Source organism: Acinonyx jubatus, chromosome A3 (assembly GCF_027475565.1).
Source record: "Acinonyx jubatus isolate Ajub_Pintada_27869175 chromosome A3, VMU_Ajub_asm_v1.0, whole genome shotgun sequence".
Lineage (NCBI taxonomy): Eukaryota > Metazoa > Chordata > Mammalia > Carnivora > Felidae > Acinonyx > Acinonyx jubatus.
In genome coordinates, this window is record NC_069388.1 from 9,443,495 (window position 1) to 9,469,133 (window position 25,639).

General features: G+C 42.2%; 1 long non-coding RNA gene across 1 annotated transcript in view; it reads right to left on the bottom strand.

Moving 5' to 3' along the window:
- LOC113595736 (uncharacterized) overlaps nucleotides 1–25,639 on the bottom strand; it is a 410,316-nt gene that overhangs the window by 31,248 nt on the left and 353,429 nt on the right. The gene's annotated exons all lie outside the window — the stretch shown is intronic.

Sequence of the window (25,639 nt, forward strand, 5' to 3'; positions counted from 1 at the left end):
TTTTAGCTCCATATCCATGAGTTGGGAATAATCCCCAAGGATACTCAGAGAGTTTAAACCACCCATTCAAGGTCATTCATCATCCAGGGGCTTTGAGTTTCAAATCCTAAGTCCTCTTATTCTTTAAACGACAACAATATCCTGCTACAGATTCAGAAATGACGTGAGACTTGAGAAAAAGAGGGAGTGGAGAAGGAAGGCAGGGGAGGAAAGAGGGAGAGGGACCCCAGGGAGATGCAGAAGAGCAGGGGAAAGAGGAGAAGGCAGGGAAAGAGGGAGGGAAGAAACAGTGATTCTGCAACCAGAGACAACTAGGCATTTGCCAAAAAAAAAAAAAAAAAATCTGGAATTGGTTTGAAATTTCCACCATTAGTCATTCATTGGATTAAAACAGCTATTCCTTTCCTTTTCCTGATGGGATAATTCTCTTCACGTTGCCAAACTTTTATGATTACCACGAGGTCGATGCTGTGAAATGAAGCAACTTGCAATACAACGAACATGGCGTCATCAAGCAGCTCCCCAGTTCACAAACAAGCGATTGAGATGATGCGCTGCCTCTTGAGTTGATAGTTGGGCAACACAGATTGGACCTGGAGAGTCCCCATCACTGGATGGATGAGAGCAGGGCAAATGAATTCCAATCATATGGCGGAGACCTGCCCTGTGCCTGGGTGGGGCATGCGGGATAGCCGAGGAAGGGAGTGTTCATAAAACCCTGTCGCCAGTTTGCTGATCAGAGTTAATCGCACCAGAGGGCAAGGTCTTGAGGACATAGGACAAAAGACAAATAAGGAATTGATAGGGGTGGTGAGGGTACGAGGCAAGAAGGTCAGGAAATATTTAAACCACAGAAGACCAGAAGCCAGGTCTGCCTCGCACACAAATGAAGAAACCTTACATTGTTCCCTCTTCTGGCTATAAAATGAACTGGGGGTGGGGGGGGGGGGCACCTGGGTGGCTCAGTTGGTTGGCTAAGTGTCTGACTCTTGGTTCTGGCTCAGGTCATGATCTTGCGGTTCGTGGGCTCCAGTCCTAACTCGGGCTCTGCACTGACAGTGCAGAGCCTGCTTGGGATTCTCTCTCTCTCTGTCCCTCCCCCACTCGCACTCATGCGTGCGTGCTCTCTCAATAAACAAACAAACACACTTTAAAAAAAAAGAAAAAGAAAAGAAAAAGGAACTGGGAGCCCTAACCCAATCTCAACCCTGCACACGTGAACTCCTGTTTGGGATGAAGCTGTCAATGGGATCAACACAAACCTGTCCATTCCCAACCAGTTTCCTGCATCAAAGAGTCTCCGCAAAGCAGGAGGCCAGGGACTTACAATCCCTCCTTCATAATGAAAATGCCAGGAAGTGGCTGATTCACAAAACCCTCACCAAGGGATGAAGTTGACATGTATTATCTTAACATCTTCAATTTTCTTTCTAAAGAAGCATGGCTCCCTTCACTTTTGAAAGTCATTTTAATGACTACTCTCCCCAAATACTAGATAGAGCCTGACTTTCCAAAATTTATTTTGGAAGAGAGAGGCCTCAAACAAGTAATTCTCAATATTATTAACATTCCCACGTTCAGATAAAGCTGGTGACAATAGAAGTACTTTTCTACCGGGAGAAATGTTACATGAAAACTGGAGCTCGTATTTGGCCGACTTCGGTGGGTTGACCAAAAATAGAAATTGGCTTACGTATCTTGCCATTTTTAGGTAAGGTGAAGATATGGATTTAGACACTTGATTTTCTTAGCTTAGGGAACACTGTAGGCTAAACTGCCTTGGCCCCGAGGGACTCTTTGCTATTGGCAGCCGTGGGCAGGGTGAGGTTTTTAAAATTCATTTCTGATATCCAGTTGACATGGATTTTTTTAAGTGTTTAAAACTGTACTGGTCACTACTGCAGCCCTCAAAGAATTCTGCTCTCCCTGCCTCCTAGTTCATGCTCTTCCTTCTCATGTCTCCCTAACTTCACACTGAGTTCTCTTTCCCAAGTTGGATGTTTGGCACTAAGCCTAAGCAGGAAAGAAATATGTGAAAAATCTGGAAACAGGGAAAGCCAGGAGCTAGCTACATACAGACATCCCCTCACACCCAGTGGCCTCCCTGGGAAAGAGAAGGAAATGCGTTTGCAATAATCCAAACAGGGTCCTGCTAAAGAGAGGCACGAGTACCTGATGATGGGTACTGTATGGGGGGTGGGGGCAGCAGGGAACGTGGCTAAGTAATGCGGTCAGTTGGGTCACACCCAGATCTTCATAGAATCAGAATGAGATGGAAGCCGATGTTTCATTTTTCATTTGCAGCTTCATTTTGGGGCTGGCATCCCTGTAAAAGGGAGCATGATGAACAGACTGTGTCTCGTCTCCCACCCTGGACTTTTAAGACCTACACAAAGCAGGAAGGGTACATAGATCCTAGAAGCTAAACTTCCACACCCCCTGACGACAAGCCATTTTATCAGGTTTCAGAATGCATTACTAGGCTAAGAAATTTGCTATTAAGGTGATTATGGAAAGACTGATGTGACTTCTGCTTACACAAAAACCATAGTGAAGGGTATAATGAAAAACTTGCTGGATGAGGAGTTTCAAAAAGGGTGAGTTTCTCTTCCTGGCTCTGCCATTTGCCAGCTGTGTGACCTTAGGCAAGTTGCTTCGCTTCTCTGAATCTCCCTCACACATCTGTGATGCAACAATTACGATTGCCATTCTGCCTACATCACAGAGTTTTTGTGAGGATCCAGTGAATTCATGCATAGGAAATTGTTTTGTGAGTCAAAAAAGCATTATACTAACACAAATTATTATCAGTAGCTTATATTTTATTTATTTTTCATTCCTGGCTTCATAATTCCTCAGAGAGGAAGACCACAGGGGAACAAGAATATGTATTGCCTTCACAAAGGAAAGATGGAGGGGTGTTATCCCATCAAGGCTCTCTGCCCCGTTGTCCCCACATCCCCAAATTACCTACCACAGTAGCAAGGCAATGACTTAGGAAAGAGATCGGTTTTCAGGGACAATGAGTGAAAGCTGCTTGGCAAGGGGGTGGGGGGCACCATAACCCCTGAAGTAGTTGGGAGATGGAGGCACCCTTAATATCAAGCACAAATCACTCGTACATGTGAGACACTTAAGACGTGGAACTATAAATACTGACCAAGGATGACCAACAAAACGTAGGTGAGACTGTCAACAATTTCCATTCACAGAAGAGAAATCCTTTGTGAGATTGGGAATTCAAGATATAGAATTATGAATAATTGGTGTGTATATGTATATACACGTATATATAGCATAGCATATGTGAGATGGTATATAGGAAACACACACACACACACACACATATATATATACACACACACATATATGTATACATATGCATATTTGTCCATGTATATATATCCATTTATATCCAAAAATATATATGTATATTATCTATGTTACACACGTACATATATTTGAATCAACAGTTGCCAGATACAAACTCAAGAGCAGGCAGAAGTCAGCAATGGGTATAGTTTCGATCAAGGGCAATCCAGTGGAATGGTTTTCATATTTCAATGAAAAACATTACAGATGATTATTAAAACTCTGGTATTTCAATTTCAGGTTTTCTGGTCTAAGTCCCACCCAACCAAGCAATCTTATCTAATCTAATCCAATCTGACTATGGATTTTGCTAAACTCACTTAACAAGTCATTTTTTAATTTTTACCAAAAAAAGTGATGACTATTAAAATATTAGCATTTCTACCTGAATAACTGATTTTTTAATGCAGAAGAATGGGAGAAAGAAGTAGTCAACTTGCAAGGAAGCTTCTGCTTAAATAAGTGAAATTGGAAGAACTAATTGTGGAAATCTCACACCTTTCAACACTGTGTGCAAACTGCGTATCAATCCTGTTCTGTTGAGCAGGTGCTGTCTGCAGTTTGGTTGGGAGGGCAATGTAAAAATGAACCTTCTAGCTCTAATTTTCTCAAAGTGTGTTTATTCATCTTTCTGGAATCCAGTTAACAGCTCTTTTAGAAATACTGACACAGCTAATTTTGTCTAACGTCATGGACATCTTACCCTCCACGAATATGGTTTCTCCCCATCCAAGAACCAATGGTTTCTTTCTCTGTGACTTGGCTTTTCATGGACCTTCATGGACAGGGATAGGGAATGGCCCGTGAGTAGGAAATTACTAGGGCTGAGTCGGATTGGAGAACTAGGTCTTCAAGATCCCCACCCCCCCCCCCCTTCCCTCGAGTAGATGGTCTGGGCAGAGGTGCCTCTGGAAAGCCTCTGCTGAAGTCCTTCACTAAAGAGACCTCCAAAGGGAAGCTCCTACACTAGCCATAGAGCCCTGCATGAAAGCATGGCCAGCAGGGGCTGATCCTTTATTGCAACTACCTTCAGAGACTCTAATGCCTTGGCTGTGCCCCAAACCTGGAGTGCAGAGGGCAGCTTCCTCCTCTGAGGTCTGCCAGAAAAAAGCCTTTGTAACTAAGTGTCTACGGTCAGGTCTGAAAGATCACATGTAGGTTTTTAACGAGGATCCAGACTCCAAACAAACCACCCTATATTCTTACTATAAATAAACCCCTCTCTTTATTTCACCCAATAGACTGAGCAATTTCTGTTGCTTGCATCCTAATTAATAAACCAAAAATAGATCCCAAAGTGGGACACTGTCAAACAATGAGAGATGGTGAGGGTTGGTGACAAGGTAAGTATAGACACGGGAAAGATGAGTGCCACTGCCCACAAGAGGACATCTGAAGATATCCTGAAGGCTCAGTGTTGGGACAAGAGTTTGAGCCTGGAAAGTATCACTAGCAAGCCAAAGAGCCCAACACAGGAGTAGGAGCTAGACAACAAGAAAAGTGGGCAGTGTGGTCTATCCCTTAGATAACCTGCTGGCATATACCCTGCCAGAAATTTCTATCGTGTAACAAGAATGATAACAGGTGGGAAGAGGAAGAAGCGAGGGAAGCCTTTGATTCTCTCTCCAAGTTCATCCCCTCCCCCCCACACCCCCGAGTCTCTTTTTTCCTGTTGCCAGATAAGTCCACACCTTGGGTCCTGTGCCTGAACCGCTCTCCCCTCCAGCCCTTGTGTGACTTACGTCCTCGTTTATTCAAATCTCTGATCAAATATCACCTCTTCCAAGGGGCTTTTCCGATGATCTCATCCAGAATGGCAGCTCTACCACCTTTCACTTCCCAAAACTGTTTGTTTATTTTTTCTCTAAAGCACTTATCACTATCTGACACAAAGATCGATTGACTGAAGTTTCTTTGTCTTCCTGTACCTGCGCCAGAACATGAGGTAAGGACTTTGTTCAGTTCGTGAAGCCCTGCATTCTCAGAGCCTACACTAGCTCCTAGGAAAGAGGGGCTACTCCATAAATATTAACCTCATTAGCGTGTCAATGAACGAATGAGCCAATGAATGAAGAAAAGAGTAATGGAGAAAGAAAAAGAGGAGGGTAGGGGAATAAAATATTTTAGGGTCTCTAATTAAAGGAGCAAAAATGGAGTATAAAAACCGAACATGTATTAGAAAAATCTGTGTGCCTTACCTTTAAAGTTGACCTCTTTGGTCTGTTTCATTCACTCACTTATTCCTCTGATAAATATTTATCATCTGAACAACCAGGTCACCTTCAGACGTGACCAGAGAAAGCCGGATCTTAAAGGTGAAGACCCAAAGAGGGGATAGTTAGATCAAAGGAAAAGATCCACAATAGGAATCTATAGAGAACTTTCACACATCAGGCATGTCTGAGTGCAGCTGGGGTGGGAAACATTTTGTTTCCATGAATCAAAACCTACAGTATATTTTCAGATGCAAGAAATAGAGGAAGGGACGGCCATACCACAGTGGCTTATGTCAAGTAATATTAAGTCTCGGGATGGTATAGACACTGTGGGACACAGGAAGGGTAGTTTCTCAAAAAATCAAAATAGAATTAACATATGACCCAGCAATTCCACTTCTGGGTATGTGTATACCCCCCAAAATTGAAAATTGAGTCTGAGAGAGATGTTTGTACACCCATGTTCATGGCGGCATTACTCATGATACTAACATGTCCAAGCAACCCCAGTGTCCACTGATGGACGAATAGATAAGCAAAAGGTGGTATATCCATGCAATGGAATATTATTCAGCCTTGAAAAGGAAGGAGATTCTGCAACATGCTATGACACCAATGACACCTGAGGACATTTTGCCAAATGAAATAAGCTGGCCACAAAGAGACAAATACCATAGATTTCTCCTGTATGAGATACTTAGAGTAACCAAATTCACAAATACAGAAGTAGAATGGCGGTTGCCAGGGGCCGGAAAGTGGGAAATTAGTGTTTCATGAGTACGGCGTTTGTTTTACAGATGAAAAGAGCTCTGGAGATGGATGGTGTTGGGTGGATGGTTGCACATCATGAATGTATTTCATACCGCTGAACTGTATACTTAAAATGGTTAAGATGGTAAATTTCACCAAAATATGTGTATTTGGCCATAATAAAAAATTTGAAAAAATAATGTCCTGTCTGGTGCTGCCGCTTTACCGATTGATGTGAACCAATTTCTTGGAATATTCTATTCCTGTCCTTGTGTGTAGCTTGAGACCTCATGGTTACGAGGTGGCCATTGCCCTTCCGGTAGAGGTGACGTCCAAAATGTTCAACAAATGGCTCAGGTCTGGAGACCCCTGCTGGCCCAGGCTTTCTCCTTTTGGAACCATAGGGAGGTCCAGTGGGCTTGGGCAATGCACTAGACCAAGGCAGGGGCATGTGGGGACTTAGGAAAGTTGCCATTTACCAACATGGAGTATTTCATGGGAATACTTCATGGGAGTTTTTCAGCATCGGCACAGCTGTATCACCGTATCTGTGACAGCAGACAAATATCAGTCCTGCCCCTAGAAATCAGGCAGAAGGAGAGGAAAGCAGAAGGGCATGGGGCCCTCTTTTAGCAGGGCTTTGTGGTTTTCTCATTTGGGAAGGAACATTCTCCCTAGAGACGAATACCCAACTCTCAATGGACAAAAATGAGTCACGTGACCACTACCACGAACCGCAAGGGGCAAATACTTGAGTTTTCCAAACCTCTGTAATCAAGGCACGCAAGGGAAAAGGGAACTGTAAATGACTTCTGGAAAACCAAGTCCCAATTTCTGCCGCAGTTTACCATTATAGCTCAGGAAGAACACCAGAAAGGGCCAATTCATCTATCCTAGAGCTGGACAAATTGAGAAGGAGGATTTCAGAAAGCCAAAAGCCCAACTTGAAGTAATGCATTATATTTTCAACACTGAATGTTTGACAATACATTTCACAGCTCATTTCCTGCTACTTGTGAACGCTAGTAAACACTCAGAGAGCGAATTCACATTTTTCATGTCAAATATCCTTACAGAGCTCCCCTCCTCCAGCTTGTCACCAGTTAAACAGACCCTATGAGGACAGTCTGTTCACACTATAATCTTTTGCGACACTAAACCTTAATCTGTCTTACAACGTCTATTGTTTTCCACTAAAAGGTTATTCCAGAAATATTTTATAGTGCACATTCATTCTCTTGGCCAAGAATAAATTGCATGATCAGAGACACTCTAACCAATGCTGAGTCTCCCTTCCCGGCCCAAATTTAAGAATTGCATGCGGATTACTCATTGCCATCTATCTAGCTAATTCAGTGTCATTATTTTTCTTGGGTCTAGGCAGAATTTACCCTTCCCTGAAATGAGCTTATCTCGTAATAAGATATTGGAGGAAGAAGGACTGAACTGGTGGTGGTGAACTCACTGAGGTCCACACATCCATTCCCAGGCCTGGGATTAAGAGGCTGTCAATACCTTCCATTAGAGGCTGAAATCTGGGTTTTAAAAAAAGGATCGCAGCATGCTACTTAATTTTTTTATATCATGCCACTGACTTTGCAAAACATGGCCTTCTCTAAATATTTGGTTTTCCTTTAATTCTATCCCCCAACGCCCTCAGCCTGCTCCCAGCCTGAATCTTGCTGACTACCCAGGTCACAGTTGATGTGTCTCTTGCCTTTCTCTGTCCCCAAGACTGAGAAAGGAACTTGAACTGCCTAGCCCTCTACGCACATTTCTAACCTCCTACCAAGTACGCATCATAATGCATATGAAATGTTGTCCAAAAGTAATAGGATACCAGCCACATACGTAATTTGGAATTTTTTAATAGTAGCCATGTTTATTTAAAAAAAAGTAAAAAGAAACAGACAAGCCTAATTTTAATAATACATTTTACTTAACCAAATATGCCCCAAATACAGTAGTCCCCCCCCCTTATCTGTGGGAGATACTTTCCAAGATTCCCAGTGGATGCCTGAAACCATGAATAGCACTGAACCCTCTATATACTATGTTTTCATACCCATGAGACAGTTTATTTCATTAATTAGGCACACTAAAGAGATTAACAATAATCGATCATAAAAGAGAACAATTATAATATACTGTAGTAAAAGTTATGTGAATGTGGTCTCTCTCCCTCTCCGTCTCTCTCAATATCTTACTGTACTGTACTCACCCTTCCTGTGATGAAATGTGATGATAAAATGCCTACATGAGGAGACAAAGTGAGGTAAGTGACGTAGGCATGTGCCAGAGCGTCAGGCTCACTGAACTTTTGACGCTAGTCAGAAGGGGGATCGTCTGCTTCAGGACCACAGTTGACCATGGGTAACAGAAACCACGGAAAGCAAAACCATGGATAAGGGGGGGACTACTGTACTATCATTTCGACATGCCATCAATATAAAAATATTAGTGGGATGTTATACAGCCTTTATGTAAATTCCATGTGCGTTTCAGACTTATGGCACCACTCAGTTCAGACCAGCCATGTTTCAAGTGCTCTATGGTCACATGTGGCTAAGGATTTCTATGCTGAATGGCACTTTCTACGGTATTTGAATTTGTATGTCCACGTGTGTTTCCTTCACGTTGCGCTCAAGAGTGGGGATTACATTTATCTCTCACCATTGTACTCCTAGTGCCAAGTACATAGTGGAAACCTAATAAATGTGTGATGAAAAATAATTGAACAATCTCATCTCCGCCACTATTTAACTGTGTGACTTTGGGCTAGTTGATTTCTCTGGAGCTCCTACCTTATTAAAGAGGAGGATGTCATATTCCATGATTGCCAAGGTCCCCATAAATGGGAACATTCTAGGTCACTTAATTCAGTACCCGCTCCCCCCCCCCCCGACTTAAAGCATCTAAACATATTCCCTTGATTCTCATGAACAGTGTTTTAATGCCAGGACCCACCCAAATTTACCATGCTCCACTTTTCCATATTTTCCCAATTGGTCCTTGGATCTTAGAGACATTTAGGATTGTGACGCTGTTCCCCTTTAAAAATAGTGTTCAGTGTTTTTCTTTGATTATAAAATAAAATACCTTCATAATAGAAAATGTGTACAATAAAGAAAAGTACGCAGCAAATTGCTTGTGTAGCTACTGCACAGAGATAAACACAGTTAACATTTCTGTGTCTCCCCTTCTGGTGTATTTTCTCTATTTATGAGTAACAGTATGTGTATAAATGCACATTTGGCTCTCCCTTTAGCAAAATGGGGGTCATGATGTGTCCTCTTGTTTCAAGTTACCCTTTGTTATTTAACAATATTTGAGGAACACACCCTCAAGTTATCAAAGGTTATCTTGCTGGATACAACATATAGCATCGTAAGACCACACGAAGCACCACCTTGACGACATGAAGGAGCAAGCCAAGTGGGTATCTGGGAGAAGATTGTTCCCAGCGGAGGAGACAGTAAGCGCAAAATCTCAGAGGTAGGAACAAGTCCCACATGCCGGCGTGACTGAAGATGAATGCGCAAGGCAGAAAAAGGCAGAAAAGGAGGTCGGGGCGATTATGCAGTGACTGTGGGATCCGAGGGGTGAGGGAAGCCACTGTAGGGTTTTCCGTGTCCCAAGTGGTGGTGGTGGGGTGGGAGGGTGGTACTGTTCTCTCATAGACAGAGACCAGGGATGCTGCTAGATATTTTGCAATGTCACGAACGGCCCCTAACCACAAAGGACTATCTGTGCCCAAGTGACAATAGTGTTGAGGTTGAGAAATCTGGCTCTGTAGGAAGACAAGAACAGTAATCAGAAGACCAGACTAAGAAATTGTTGAAAGAAAAATCTAGGCTTGGAGTGGGGTGCTTTGGACCCAGATGGGAGAGGTGGAGGTGCAGATCAGTAGGCAGATTCTGTCCAGACTCTGAAGATGGGCAGTTGCCGTGGTCCGGTGACGGACATGCATGGAGAAAGAGGGGAGAGTGCCAGGGCTGATGCCAGGGCCCGGGGCCTAAGCAGCTGGCAAGATGGAATTTCCATGAAGCAAGATTGGGGAAGAGCTCAAAAGGAGGTTGCGGGAGAAGGTTAGGAGCCTGGATGGTAGAGATTTTAGAGACAGACTCAAGAGGACTTGAAAGTGAGAAGAAGAGAAGAAAGATCAGTGGGGAATGACCTCAAGTATATGGGCCGTGCCATGGGGCAGATAGCAGAGTCATGAATGGAGACAAGGACAGGGTTTTGTCTGGACCTGGAAGATGGTGGGTTTTGGCTTTGGTCATACTTAGTCGGGGCACATCCAAAGGAAGGACAACATCTATTCCATAACCCTCACCTGTCTCTTTGAGCATCAACTAAAATCATGGAGGAAAACCATATTGAAAAGTTAAAGTCTCTTACCTACAAAAGTTATCTCCAAAGTTGTATCAGTTAATACGGCTTTGAGTTCCTCTAGCCAATTTCCTGGGAAGCCATAATGTATGTCCTGTCACATTCTGCCCTTCAAGATTCTGATGAGAGTTGACTCTCGGCCATCAGGTAAAAATGCATATTTACTTAGGGTGTTTAAAAATTAAGTTTACAGCAATCGAACTTCCCTTTATTTGGCTTCAGAGCACATTAACATTCTTTGAACTACATGTTAAGAACATTTTAAGGGTTATTTTTACATCAGTAAAAGGCTTTTGGAGCCAGAGAGCACACAGAATGTATCATTCTCAAGCAAGACCAACCCTAGGTATAATGCGGAGACAATTTTCTTCTAAGTGGTTGATAGAGCTTATTATTAATTTTCATTGAGTCATACTAATAACACCATACTAGTCAGTCTTCATGTTCCTCATTCCCTCTAATTCTTTCAGAATCCTAGGAGGTATGTTCTGTTATTTCCTGCATTTTGCAGATAAAAAAAAAAATGAAGCTCAGAGAAAGGAATCAACATACTTGGGGACCACTGGGGAGAACAAAGTCACAACACAGGTAAAAGATGGATGATGAAGAGATTTTAGAGGTCATTTGTTCACCTGACCCGCCACTTTACAGATGAGCCAAAGGATGTCCACAAGGCTAGCCATACATGACTTCTATCATCACAAGGCAGAAGAGGCCTCCAGCGCCAGAGGCATAAGATAGAATCTGGTGTCCTTGGAATCCATAAGCAGCTTTCTAGCAAAGGACATTCATGGAAGGAAGGGAAAGTCAGTCAAATAATGAGGCTGGAGGGTCTGGAAGATCCCAGATAAGTAAACCATGTAAGGCCTACCTTCAATGGCCTAGACTTCATCCTTCACCCCAGTATCTCAAAGTATGTTCTGCCCACACTAGTTCCTTGGGAATTTGCCAAGTGTTCCTTGAATGTGTACAGTGGTTATGAAGATTCAGAAATGCCGGGAACCCCAGAGCTTGGACCGCTGCGCACATCGGGACTCTCAAGGATTTGATGGAACACACAACAGTTCCCCAAACACACCTGCCCAACGAATCTGTGTCCTCCCACAATGTAGGCGGAACCAACAGCCCAGAGAACACCAGTTCCAGAAGTGCTGCCGTGGGGGGCAGTTTTAAATGATTTGAAATGGGGAGTGAGAAATGATGACAGTCACTTTTAGAAAATAGAATTTGGCATAAAAATCTGATTTTTTGTCAGCAGTTTCCTTTTTTTTTTTTTTTTTCTGGGTTGCTGTACTGTTTCACACCTGCTATTTGTGGAAGGTGTCTGATAAGAGGCTGTGTGAAACGGTGGGGGAAGCTTTTCCTCCTTTTCTCCTCTTGCAAAGTTTCAGACATTCCTGTTGAAGTCTGTCGGTCTGCCGGTTTGTTTTCCCAATAGAGAGACGCCAAAGTAGACTCACACTCACTTCTGGAATCCACTCACTGAGGGCTCCATCACACATGGACCGCACTCTGCTTCCCTTCCTCTGCAGGACCTCAGCGCCTGGGACACGGAAGTGGTCTCCTGTGCCCCACACTAGGAGGGAACGTCTATACTTTTATAGCACTTGGCACGCCCTTTTTACTCCCGCCTCTCTTCCTTCTGTCCCCTGGCAATGTAACGTTGCTAAACTACTTAACCTCACGGTTGACAAATGTGAGCACGCCAAGGAAGAACCATGACTTGACATCTCCATGTATCTGGCATCTGGCACAGAGCTGCCCTGAACTTTATTTATCCAATGTCTATTTTTGTGGTGGTTTTTTTGTTTGTTTGTTTTTAATTTTAGCTTTGATGAGCTATGATCGACCTATAAAAATGGTAAGATATTTAAAGTGTACATTACGGAGATTTGGTACACGTGTACATTGTAGAAGGATTCCCCACATCTAGTGAATTAACACACCCGTCACCTCACATCCTTATCTTTGGGTGTGCGGGAGAGGACACTGAAATTCTACTCTCTTAACAAAGTTTAATTACACAACAAGAGTGTTATCAGCTATAGTGACCATGCTTTACATTAGATCCTCAGACCTTAGTCATCTTAGAGCTGAATGTTGGTGCCCTTTTACCAACCTCCCCTGATTTCCCCTACCCCTTAGCCTTTGGCAACCATTTTTCTACTCTATTTCTATTTCTAGGAGTTTGACTTTGTGTTTGTTTGTTTGTTTGTTTAAAGATTCCACATATAACTGATACCACCCAGTATTTGTCTTCCTCTGTCTGGCTTATTTCACTTAGCATAATGCACTCAAGGTTCATCCACGTTGTCACTAATGACAAGATTTCCTTCTTTCTCATGGTTGAATAACATTCCATGGTATATATACACCATAGCTTCTTTATCCACTCATCCATGGAAGACACAGGTTGTTTCCATACCTCAACTCTTGTGAATAATGCTGCAATAAACACGGGAGTGCAAATATCTCCTCAATATGCTGTTTTCATTTCCTTTGGCTATATACTCAGAAGTGGGGATTGCTGGACCATAGGGTAGTTCTATTTTCAATTTTTTGAGGAACCTCCATACTGTTTTCCATAGTGGCTGCACCAATTTACATCCCCACCAACAGTGCCCGAGGGTTCCCCTCTCTCCACATTCCTCATCAACACTTGTTATTTCTTGTCTTTTTGATGATAGCCATTCCAACGGGTGTGAGACAATATCTCATTATGGTTTTGATTTGCATTTCCCTAATGATTACTAATGTTGAGCACCTTTTCATGTTCCTGTTGGCCTCCAATGACTCTTTTTGATCGTCTATTATGTGCCAGGTATTTTGATCAGTCTGGGTATCTACTAATGAATAAAACTGACAAAGTAACGGTCCCATGGAAATCAGAGTTGAGTGGAGAGAGAAGTAACAAGCAATGAATGAAACATCATATAATGACAAACTCGGACTAGTGCTATAAAGGAACTAAACAGGACACAGAAGGGGGTTGATAATAAGAAGTCTGACTTTATTTTTGATGTTAGGCCACTGACAGCTTTGAAGCTCCACAGCTCTGCCCTCCTCCATTTCTCCCTACCCCACAAAAGCTTGGGATCTCCCTCACTGGGCATAGGCAGGAAGTCCAAACCATGTAAACCCAATCCTGCCCCTAATCACCATAACATCCTATGCCGGTCCCCCCATCTGCTTGCAAGACTCTGCTGCTCTCCCCCAAAACCTCACTGTGTGATGAATAACCCTTTCCATAATGTGTCACAGGTGCACCTGTGTGCCATGGCCAGTCTCTTTATCTGAGTCAAATTATGGGTGGCAGTTTCAGCCATTCTGTGAGATGACCACAACGGGATTGTTACATGGATAACATAATCCTAACTAATATACTATACTCTACGGTAATACGATATAATAACAATGTAATACAATACATACAATATATTATATTTATAAATCAGTGGTTTTAATTTGTCCATCCCTCTTACTGTGATGGAATAACTTTTTAAAGAGTTCCAAAAATAAATCTTAGGTAGACTTGACATATATAGATTCATATTTATTATATAAAAGCAATATATTCCATATGGAATATATATCCCATCATATATTATTATTCCATATACCAAAATCTTCCATATATTGCCTTTGAATATTCAGACAGTATATTCAATTTTGTTCAAACTAGGGTCAGCTCTTCAGATAAATCAGCTGTGTGGTCTGGCATGCAGGTTCTCATAGCCCCAAACTCCTACCCCAGGGATACCCACCATTAGACTCACTGTCAAGGACTTTCTGAAGTCATTTGTGGTTTGTATGTATATATGTATGTATTTGGAAATCATTTGTGTTTTAATCACGGGAAGGCATCAAATGTCCTGCAGAAAGGGCAATCCTGAGGAAAACTATGTTAGGAGCAGTGACATCTGGAAAGAACATTCTACCTGGTGTTAGAAAGCCGGGACCAGGGCGCCTGAGTGGCTCAGTCAGTTAAGCATCCAACTTTGGCTCAGATCATGATCTCATGGTTCATGATTTGGAAGCCCTCATTGGGCTTTGTGCTGACACAAAGAGCTGGCAGCTCAGAGCCTGGAGCCTGCTTTGGATTCTGTGTCTCCCTCTCTCTCTGTCCTTCCCCCACTCACACTCAGCGTCTCTCTCTCTCTCTTTCTCTCTCAAAAATAAACATTAAAATTTTTTTAATTAAAGAAAGAAAGAAAGAAAGAAAGAAAGAAAGAAAGCAAGCAAGCCAGCCAGTCAGCCTGGACCGAGGTCCAAGCTCTACTGGCTTCAACCTGTGAGGCTATGAACACTGTGAGGCTATGTTTCTCATGTTCAAAAATTGTGATTTTCTTCTCAGTTTCTTTTCACTTCTGTTTTAGCCTGCCTCATCTGATTGAAAGTAAAATGTGTGTGATCCTGAAAGATCCGATAGGGAAACAAACTATCTCTTTTGTAATCATTATCTAATGTCCCATCAACAACCAAGTTTTCCTGAGGGGTGAGGCAGACAGGTTAGGAGAGTGTCTGTTGGGGCGTAGGGCTCATGCTGTCAACGGGGCAGGAATTTTGGACTGAGAGACCCAGGGGCCAATGCCTGGCTTTGCCAATTCCTCCTTTTCTTTAGGCATAAAACAGGGATTGTTTTTTAAGTTTATTTATTTATTTTGAGAGAGAGGGAGAGAGAATCCCAAGCAGGCTCTGCACGGACAGTGCCCTGACATGGGGCTCAAACTCATGAACCGTGAGATCATGACCTGAGCTGAAATCAAGAGCCAGATGCTCAACCAACTGAGCCACCAGGTGCCCAAATAGGGATCTTAATAGTAACTCCCTGATAGCCTTGCGGTGAGCATTAGGTGAGATATTTCAAGAAAAGCTCTGAGTAAACATTCAGTAAATCTTAACTGTCATTATTATTAGCATTTTTATAATCATTTTGATACTTTCTAGAAGGACGGGGAGACATGAGGGAAGTTTCCAGAAGCAGTCTCTAAAACTAACTGTGCCCGTTTTCCCCAGATCTGACTATCATCCTAACACTCAAAGGTCTCCATGGTAATTTAAAAATGAACCTGGAGAGGGAGAGAGAAATGTTATTTCAAAATATTTTCCATGAAGTAGTGATATGAGTGTGCAAGGAAAGATTTACTTGAAGGATATTGTTGATGCTTTTTGTAATTTATTTTTAAACTAGGATAAAGCACTTAGCTAAGCAGAAAAGGACTCTCAAGGCCAGATATTTGAGTAGTATCTGTGGCGGAGCGGTTATATGCACGATATACAGTCGCTTCATAGTCATGGACTCTTTACTTGAACAGACTGACGTGTTGCTCGCATAATGGACGTGCTGCATGCAATGAGCACCAGGCACTGTTATTTCTCCCACCCTCGCACCTCAAAACAGGGCATCCGAAGTGTAGGTGAACACAGACCATTTAGGAAATAACTGGTCCAACCCAGTTGTGAAAGTAGCCATTTTGGCAACAGCGAGAGAGGGGTTACTCAGGTGACAGGAGACAATGAGGCTAAAATGTGAATGTAAGATTTCCCCAGTTGTCAACCTGTCAGCATAGGAAATAAAGAAAAATTACAAACACAATCCCAACCTTTTTGATGCTCGTCTTTTCAGATTCAGTTTAAAAAAAAAAAAAAAAAAAAAAAAAGCCTTCTGTCCCATCAGTTTAGCTAAAGTAAAGCAACTGAGTTAGGAAGGTTTCCTCTGTTGTTTTGTTTTGTTTTGTTTTCCTTCTGGTTTTATTACGTCTATATCAGGGGTTAGCCCATTATGGCCTGTGGGCCAAATCAAGCCTGTTTTTTATAAATCAGGTTTTGGGAACATGCCCATGCTCATTCTTTTATGTGTTGTCCGCACCTGCTTTTGTGCGGCCATGGCGGACTTGAACAGTTGTGCCGAGAACTTAAGACTAACAAAGCCTAACGTGTTTCCGTCTGGCCCTTCACAGAAAATGTTCACTGGCCCCCGATCTGTTGTCATAGGACAATCAAGGTCATTCCCTTTTCTTTGTATGAAGTCCTTACCTGACATAATGGTGCCTCCGGAATAAGTCTAAATTGTAAGCATGGTCTGAAAGATCTACAAACTATCGTCTCTCTACCAAGTTCACTTCATCATCCCTCTCCCACCCCTTAATGCTTTCTACTCCAGACACACGAGACTTCCAGTTCCTCTGAGAAACCTTCACTCCTGTCCCTTTGTATATGTTCTTTCTTCTACCTAGAACATTCTTCCCCACCTTCCCTCACTTTCTTTACCAAGGTTGCTATGTTTGTTTTGTTTTGTTTTGTTTTGTTTTTGTTTTCTTGGCTGGCAAGGTCTTAAACTGCTCTGTTCCCTCTATTTATTCAGGTATGAGTTCTGCTTGACCCTCTCTTGCGGATTGAACGTTCCTTGAGTGGTGATTGTGGAGCTGTGGATTTATTTTTGGTGAGACTTGGGAGCAGAAGCATTTGGGCAGCTGCTCTTGTGAGCACAGACACCCCATATTTTCCCCTGGTGCTCTGAATCAAGTGCCTCCATTTTCTGCTCTTGGCTGCATGTAGATACCTCCCTGGCTGCCGCCTGGTTCAAAATGGCAGGCTGTACGAGTCAACCATTCTGGCCTGGCATGCCAGTGAATTATCTTTCACTCTCCCACCTCTGCCTTTCCCATCTCGGGGCATGGAGCATTCTAATGGAAATCTAGTACCAAGAACAGACTATTTCTTATCCTTAAGTGAGATTACATAGTCCCTTTCTTAAAAAAAAAAAAAAGTTTTCTACCATTTCTAGAAATTTAATGCAGAAAGATAGGGCCTGTAGCATTTCCTCAGCCTGTCAACTTGAAAGAGAAGATATTGCATATCATGTCTCTCCTGCTAGACTATAACCTCCATAAAGGTGTGAACCACCACATCTGTCCTTTACACCATTGTAGAATTGGCAGCTATTACAAAATCTAAAAGATGGCAGGTGCTCAATAAATATTTATTGAATGAAAAAAAAGGAGAGTGGCAGATTATTGGTACCTTGTGTTCATTATCAGAAGAATCAGCCACCCACAACACGACTGAGCCTGGAGCCCAGTTTTACAAGATGAGGAAGGAGCAAAGATTCTTAACCAAAATCTCCTTATGGTTTCAATTCCCCTCCATGTCTATCTTTGTTGTAACAGGAAGAGGGTCTCTGGCTTTTAACAGGTGTTCAAGTACCAGTAAGCAATTGAATGACGATCTTTAGGTAAAATCATGAGGGAAGTAAAGGTATAGTCATGTCACCCTTTCACGACTTTGCCATGACTTTGTAGTAGTGTGAATATCCTTATGTTGATCCCGTTTCAGTCAGTGACAAACCAACTCAACTCTCCCCAAGATACACATTGAAGCCCCAAGGAAGCATGTTAATATTGACAACACTATTTCCCCCCATCTCCACAACCACCCTTCAAAACTTGTCTTGTATTCCATTCTCTTGAGCCTCTGTTCTCAGCTAAATAATCCTCTAACACTAATCTCATGTTTTCCTAGATTGTGAATCAGTGTTGCAACACTGGATGATATCTAGGCAGTAAATTTGTGGATGCAATTTACCTTAAAAGGAACACATTTATATGATGACAAAATGCATAACCAGCCGTATCACTGGAGCATCAACCCCTTAAGGTATGGCTTCAAATTCAAGTAAGTTTATTTGACTTTAAATGGCCATAGAAGAAACTTAGACAAAAATATTGAGGGGCGGCTAGTATAAGAGGCATGTGGATACAGGGAAAAAAAATTGGAAAGTAGTTTTCAAAGGACTGGAGCCTTGGAAATACCTCACTAATCATGTTGCCATAATAAAATGATCTCACCACTTAATGCCATACACTTCCCAACTACAAAGTAATATTTTTTCTCTGGGATGTTTCTAGAGTCCTTGTTTTATCCAAAATATATGACTCTGTCCCATGCAACAGTCAGAGCAAATTCAGATGAGCAGCATGTGCCCCTCTACAGATGGTATTTTTTTTTCTCTGCAACCTCTTGACTGGCCCGAGGCTGGTATCTTTTCCCAAAATGCCAGGCTCAGGTATAAATCAGCGGGGCTATAAAAGGTCATCAAGTTTGTATCACCTCCCTTCATGCATATTTAAAACCCATCCAGGACACATGATTATCCATTTACTTCTGAAAGAGCTATGGGTATCGAGATAGGCCCTCTCCCTTGTCATTTCTGTGGTTTTTCAGGACATGCTACCAATCCAACATCTCTGGTGGCACGGGGAAAGGCACTTTATCCCGTGCTAATGAGTGTAAGTTTGTTCTGACAAACCCAGATCCTCTTACATGATCTTTTTCATGTTTAGCAAAGCCAAATACTTTAAAAAAGGGGAAAAAAAGCACTCAGCTTGACTCCAGCTTCAGCTTTAATGTGTAAAGAGCTTGGAAATCACCATCCCCACCCTTATGGCAAGAAAGAAATGGACAAATTGAAAACCAACCAATGTTCTGGACCCATCAGAGAACTGACTTCACAGGGCAAACCTACCACCATAAAATCTGCAGAGACAGGCAAATGCAGAGTCAAAGATGAGGCCTGCTTACCCCCCAAGCAAAAGCTGTGGGAGCCCCAAACTGGTAGGAAACCTTAAATGGTACTTTTGATGATTTGCTAGAGGCTGAGTATAGAGGGTGAGACATCGTGGGGTTCCAGCCTTAGCGGGAAGGCCACACTGTCATGGGCTTTACTTCTAAGAACCAGATCAAGATGTCTCCTGGCCCTGGCAGGGGGGAGAGAACAACAATCACTGTGAAACAAGCCCAGGAAGTCCTTCATAACAATGGCTTTCTCTCCAGGAGAAAAGATTTGCCAGAACCCTGTCCCAGCAAGGGATTGGGAATCCCTCCTGCTTGAGCCTGCTCCAGCCCGCTGACAAAATTGGAATGATTTGAGTGACAAAATGAGTAAAGTAATATTGGATTATAACCCCAAGGATAAAATAATATCCATTCTGATAAATACATGATTGGGTGGATTAGTATACACATACATACCCACATCCACGGGGAAGAATTAACCTGCCTCGTGTGCAGAACAACTCCAACTCACTTAAGTAGATAGATACTCTGCCCTCAAGGAGGTAAAGCAAACCTCCTCACTCCTTGGGCATGGGCTACGCAGAGCAACTTCTCTCCGAAGAATACAGTATGGAAAGCGGGGAGGGAATAACTTTGGAGCCAAGAAACCTGTCCAACACTACCTCAGCAAAGGGTGCAAGGTTAACATCAGTGGCATTAAGTCAGGCCGGTGGTGCATACCCTTGACTTGAGATAAATGTAGCACCTCCGTGGCTCTTCCTCCCCCGCACACAAAACACATCTCATCCCGAGAAAAACATTAAACAAATCTCAACGGGAGGACATTCTGCAAAGTTACCCAACCTGTCTTTCTCGAAACTGCCAGGGTTATCGACAGCAAGCCAAGTCTGAGAAACTGTCACAGCTAAGAGAAACCGAAGGAGACACGGCAACGAGGTGTAACATGGAATCCCAGCTAGGATTCTGGAGTAGAGAAGGACATTAGGTAAAACACGAAACAAAGCAAAACAAAACAAAACAAAACAAAACAAAACAAAACAAAACGGGAACCTGAATAAGCTGGATAAACTAACAAAACTACAGTATTGTAGTTAACAATACTGTATCAATAACGGTTCATTAATTGTGACAAATACACTAATGTAAGATGATAATAAGAAGAGAAACTGGTGTGGGGTCTATATGGGAACACTCTGTACTATCTTTACAATTTTTCCAGAAAAGTTAATTTTATTCTAAAATAAAAAAGTTTATTTATTATTTATTTATTTTTTAATTTTTTAATTTTTTAACATTTATTTTTGAGACAGAGAGAGACAGAGCATGAACAGGGGAGGGTCAGAGAGAGGGAGACACAGAATCCGAAACAGGCTCCAGGCTCTGAGCTGTCAGCACAGAGCCCGACGCGGGGCTCGAACTCCCGGACCGCAAGATCATGACCTGAGCCGAAGTCGGCCGCTTAACCGACTGAGCCACCCAGGCTCCCCAAAAGCTCATTTAAAAAAAAAAAAACACAACACTCCCTTTACCCTAGAATCAGCAGCCAATATCTGATAAAAGCAAGTGTCTTATAGTACCAGGCACAACTGGACTTCTCATCATATCCTACCTCATTGCCCATTTTCTGGTTCTTTCTGCAGACTCCAGCTCCTGACCCTAGTTCTGTCTTTTGTTTATGGTTCAAGGAAGGAGGCCCCTAGGACACATACAAGATTCTACTTCCTCTATATTTGGGGATGTCTGGTCTGATGTCTCCCCCCCCTCCATCAGAATTCTGTGAGGAAGAAGACACTTAAAATGATTATTAGCACAGTGAGGTAGAGCGTATCTGATTTATTAAGGCTCCAAGTCCAGTAATCCTTCCGAAATGCAGTTTTCCAGTCGAAGCTGTGTTGGGGAGCATGGACATTAGAGGGCCGACTCTCCCAACCCTCAAAAAAAATTGCTGAGGGAAAGGAAGAAAGGGGGGGGGGGAGGGGAGGGGGATGGGAGTGGGGAAACCAGTTTCCCATAAGGCAAGGCTGGTAGTTTCCATGATGGTGTTCTGTGCCCATTTATACTTTGGACATTCTCAACAAAACATAAAAGCCTAAACATGTTTCTTTAGGGCAGAACTTCTCAGATCTTTTGATATGCTGATACAAGGAATATCTAATATGGAGATATAGAAGGCAACAGTTCCTAAACTTATTTAATTATGGATTTTTTTGTTGGTGGAGGTGGGGCGACATACCTATTAGCATCATGAGGTTTAACGAAAAGAGAGTTTCAAAAGCACTGTCTTAGAGGCATAAATGACCCTGTGTCCCAGTTACAACATCATCACCAAATATTTGAATCTAAGTCACGTGTAAGACCATGGCACAGGCGTAAGCCTGCTTCTCAGGAGCTACGGAAGTGGATTCTCCCGCCTTGCTCCAATTCCTCCCACGAAGGGTAGATGTTCTAAGGGTCAGGCCAGGCAAAGCCGGTGCACAAATTACTTAGTTGTCTTTGCTTCATCACGGAAGTCGGCTGGAGATAGAAAAGGTGCAGTTAAATCCCCGAAAGCACCTTCCTGTCCATTGCTTCAGTTTTCCTAATGCTTCTTGGCCCTTTCCTGTCCAACGTGCAGCTGGCCTCCTCCAATGTGGCCTGGCTCCTCTACTCAGTTCTGTACCTCATTTGCAAGTGGATGTTCCAATATTTACGTCCAAAGCTTAGAGAGGGGACCCACGGCCCGTGAAAGCAGACATGGTTAAGTAGACTGCTGCGAAGCCTCACCGCGACTGACACCTTTGCTGTCTCGGCTTAGTCAGGGACCAGCTGTACTTCTGATGCCCTTAAGGGCTGTGAACGTAAGACGGCAAATGTTCTGTGATACACCATCTTTTTGCTTGGCCTTCCTCCCCTCGCGCCACCCCCAACCATTTCCAAGGGCTTCTTTTTACTTACATTTACTAAGTTAACTCAATTTGTGCTTCCTAATGGACATTGGAAACTTTGTCTAACAAAGCGATTTCCCTTTTGATTGACAATGCATTCTCAATACTATCTAGGCACAAGAGAGAATAGAAATACTTCTCTATATTAATAATATAGGGAAATCTAAGGCAGAATCTAGACGTAAACTAATAAATTACTATTTTATTGCATGCCCTTTAAACCCTTTAAAATAAATTGGATTGGAATCTCGTCTTTTAGGACAATAATTATTATTTTCCCCCATTGTGCAGAAGGAAGGGAGTCTACAAAAAGTCTATGAGATTTGCCAGTGTGATCCAGCTGTTTTAGACTTAGGTCATTGAACATCAAAAATGGCTGCCTCCCCAAAACAGTGACTTCAACAAATTGTGCTGGGAAAACTGGATGGCTACCTGTACGAAGATGAAATTGAAAGAAGATGAAACTAGACCACTTTCTTACACCATACACAAAAATAAACTCAAAATGGATCAGAGACCTAAATGTGAGACCTGAAATCATAACATTTCTAGAAGAAAACATAGACAGTAATATCTTTGACATCAGCTGTAGACACATCTTTCTAGATGTGTCTTCTTTAGCAAGGGATACAAAAGCAAATTTAAACTATTGGGATTACAACAAAATAAAAATCATTGCCCTGTGAAGGAAACCATCAACAAAACCAAAAAGACAACCTTCTGAATGAGAGAAGATACCTGCAAATCACATATCTGATAAAGCGTTAATATTCAAAATCTGTAAAGAACTTATACAACTCAACACCAAAAAACCAAATAATCCATTTGAAAAGGGGGCAGAAGACATGAATAGACACTTTTCCAAAGAAGACATCCAGATGGCCAACAGACACATGAAAGGATGCTCAACATCTCTCATCATGGGGAAATGCAAATCAAAACAACAATGAGATACCACCTCACACCTGTCAGAATGGCTATTAGCAAAAAGACAAGAAACGACAAGTGTTGGTAAGGACGTGGAGAAAAAGGAACCCCGTGTGCTACTGGTGGGAATGCAAGCTGGTGTAGCCACTGTGGGAAACATTATGGAGGTTCCTCAAAAAAATTCAAAATAGAACCATATGATCCAGTAATGTCACTACTGGATATTTATCCAAATAAAACAAAAACACTAATTCAAAAAAATACATGCACTCCTATTTTTATTGCAGCCATATTTATAATAGCCAATATATGGAAGCAACCCAAGTGTCCATCAATAGACAAATGGATAAGGCAGATAGTGTGTGTGTGTGCGTGTGCGCGTGTATACTAACACGCGCGCACACACACAATGAAATATTACTCCGCCATGAAAGAGAATGAAATCTTGCCATTTGCAACAACATGGATGGATCTAGAGGCTTTGGTGCTAAGTGAAATCAGTCCATCAGAGAGAGACAAATTATTATTTGATGTCACTCATTTAATACTCATGTATTAACAGTGCACTTTTGATGAGCACTGAGTCACGTTTAGAACTGTTGAATCACTATATTGCACACCTGAAACTAACATACCAGTATATGTTCATTATACCTAAACTTTCAAATTAAAGAACAATTTTTTTTAAATAGCTGCCTCCCTATAGGTGCTTTTGTATGCCTCTCTGGGGGTTCTGGCAAACAGCATGCTTCATAGAACAGCCCCTTTCGAACTGGGTGGGGACAATTAATACATATTTTGTGGTTCTTTTTTAAAGGAATACATACTATTTTTTCCCCTTCCCTTCCCCCATGGGCATTGAGGAGGGCACCTGTTGGGGTGAGCACTGGGTGTTGTATGTAAGTGATGAATCATGGGAACCTACTCCCAAAACCAAGAGCACACGTTTATAGACACTGTATGCTAGCTAACTTGATGATCAATTGTACATAAAATAAATAAATAAGAAAATGCATTCAGCTTTAAATGAGAAACATAAATGAGGGAATGCATAAATATCTAAACACTGACAACACAATCACTTTATTACTCTCTGATTTCCAGTGTTCTCAAAGTATGTTGCTGCTGCTTGGGACTGATTTCTAAGTGACATGCAGGTGACCAGTGCAAAATTACAGCACTTCCCTGATTTACTAACGCACATTCAGAGGATTTCTGGCGTCGATTTTCTATGCCCATCAGATCTTCTGGACTACTATCCTCTGAGACTTTGGTTCGTGGCCTGCTGCGGAAGGGCTCAAAAGACAGCACATTCTGGAGTTCTGATTTCACTCCAATGGGAAGGATGTGGTAATGAAATCTTTTCTTTTTCTTTTTTAGTCTCTTCTATGCCCATCATGGGGCTCGAACTCACGACCCGGAGCTCAAGAGTCGCATGCTCTGCCGACTGAGCCAGCCAGGCTCTCCTGCAATCATTGCTGCTAAGATGTTTCAGGTGTATAAATTAGCATATTGATGAACTCCCGTTTTGTCTGAACGGGGCTTGTCATGGTACACTAATTTCAGTGTCTGTGCATCAGGAAGAACCGAGCTTTCTCAGGATGATTTTAAGAATTAATTATTTAGGTTTTGTTTCTACTTCATAATCTCTACAGATTAGTGCATTAGTGCAGATTTGCAAATGTGTCTAATTATCGTTCTTGGTAACACCAAGCATCACATTCTTCAATGTGTTCATTCCAATCTGTGGGAAGGATTGCTGGGCTAGGGCCTCTGTAGGTAAGAAAAAACTTCGTAGGGACAATTTACTAATAAAACTTGGCATGATGCTTGCTGCAAAGATGCTTCCTGTCAAGGGCTTAATCAGGGAGAATAATCTTGCTCACTGTTGCATCCGGGAAAGTCATTCCATGTGACTTCAGGGACTACTCTCTGGTTAATTCAAGAGCTAAGCTGAAAGAGAACCCTTCTAGAAAAGTACTCGAAGGGCTGGGGACTGCTTATTTAGGCTGCTTTTCACTAGTTCCACATCAGTGAAACTTCAAGGCAGAATTATAGAAACTGTTCTAGATTGAAGTTTTAGGGGGAGCTGGCTGATCATCTTCAACCTCTCCACATCATCTACACATAGCCCTGACCAGTTCTAACTTCAACCTGAAGGCATAGAGCAGCTGCTGCTGTATGGACGCTCAATACTTAATGTGTGGTACTCAGACCAGTAGCATTGGAATCACCTGAAAGCTTGTTAGAAAAACACAATCTCAAACCTCATCCCAGACATACGGAATCAGAATCTACATTTGAACAAGATCTCCATGTTACCATAAGCACGTTAAAACTTGAAAAGCACTAGTTTGGAGCATTTACCCCAAGAGATGTCCAAGAAGATTCACTGGGGAATATAAACAATGTAAGAATGTATTTATCTTTGTAAACTAGTGTAACCTCTATTTTGTGAATTTTAGTAATGTGTGTAATATTGTA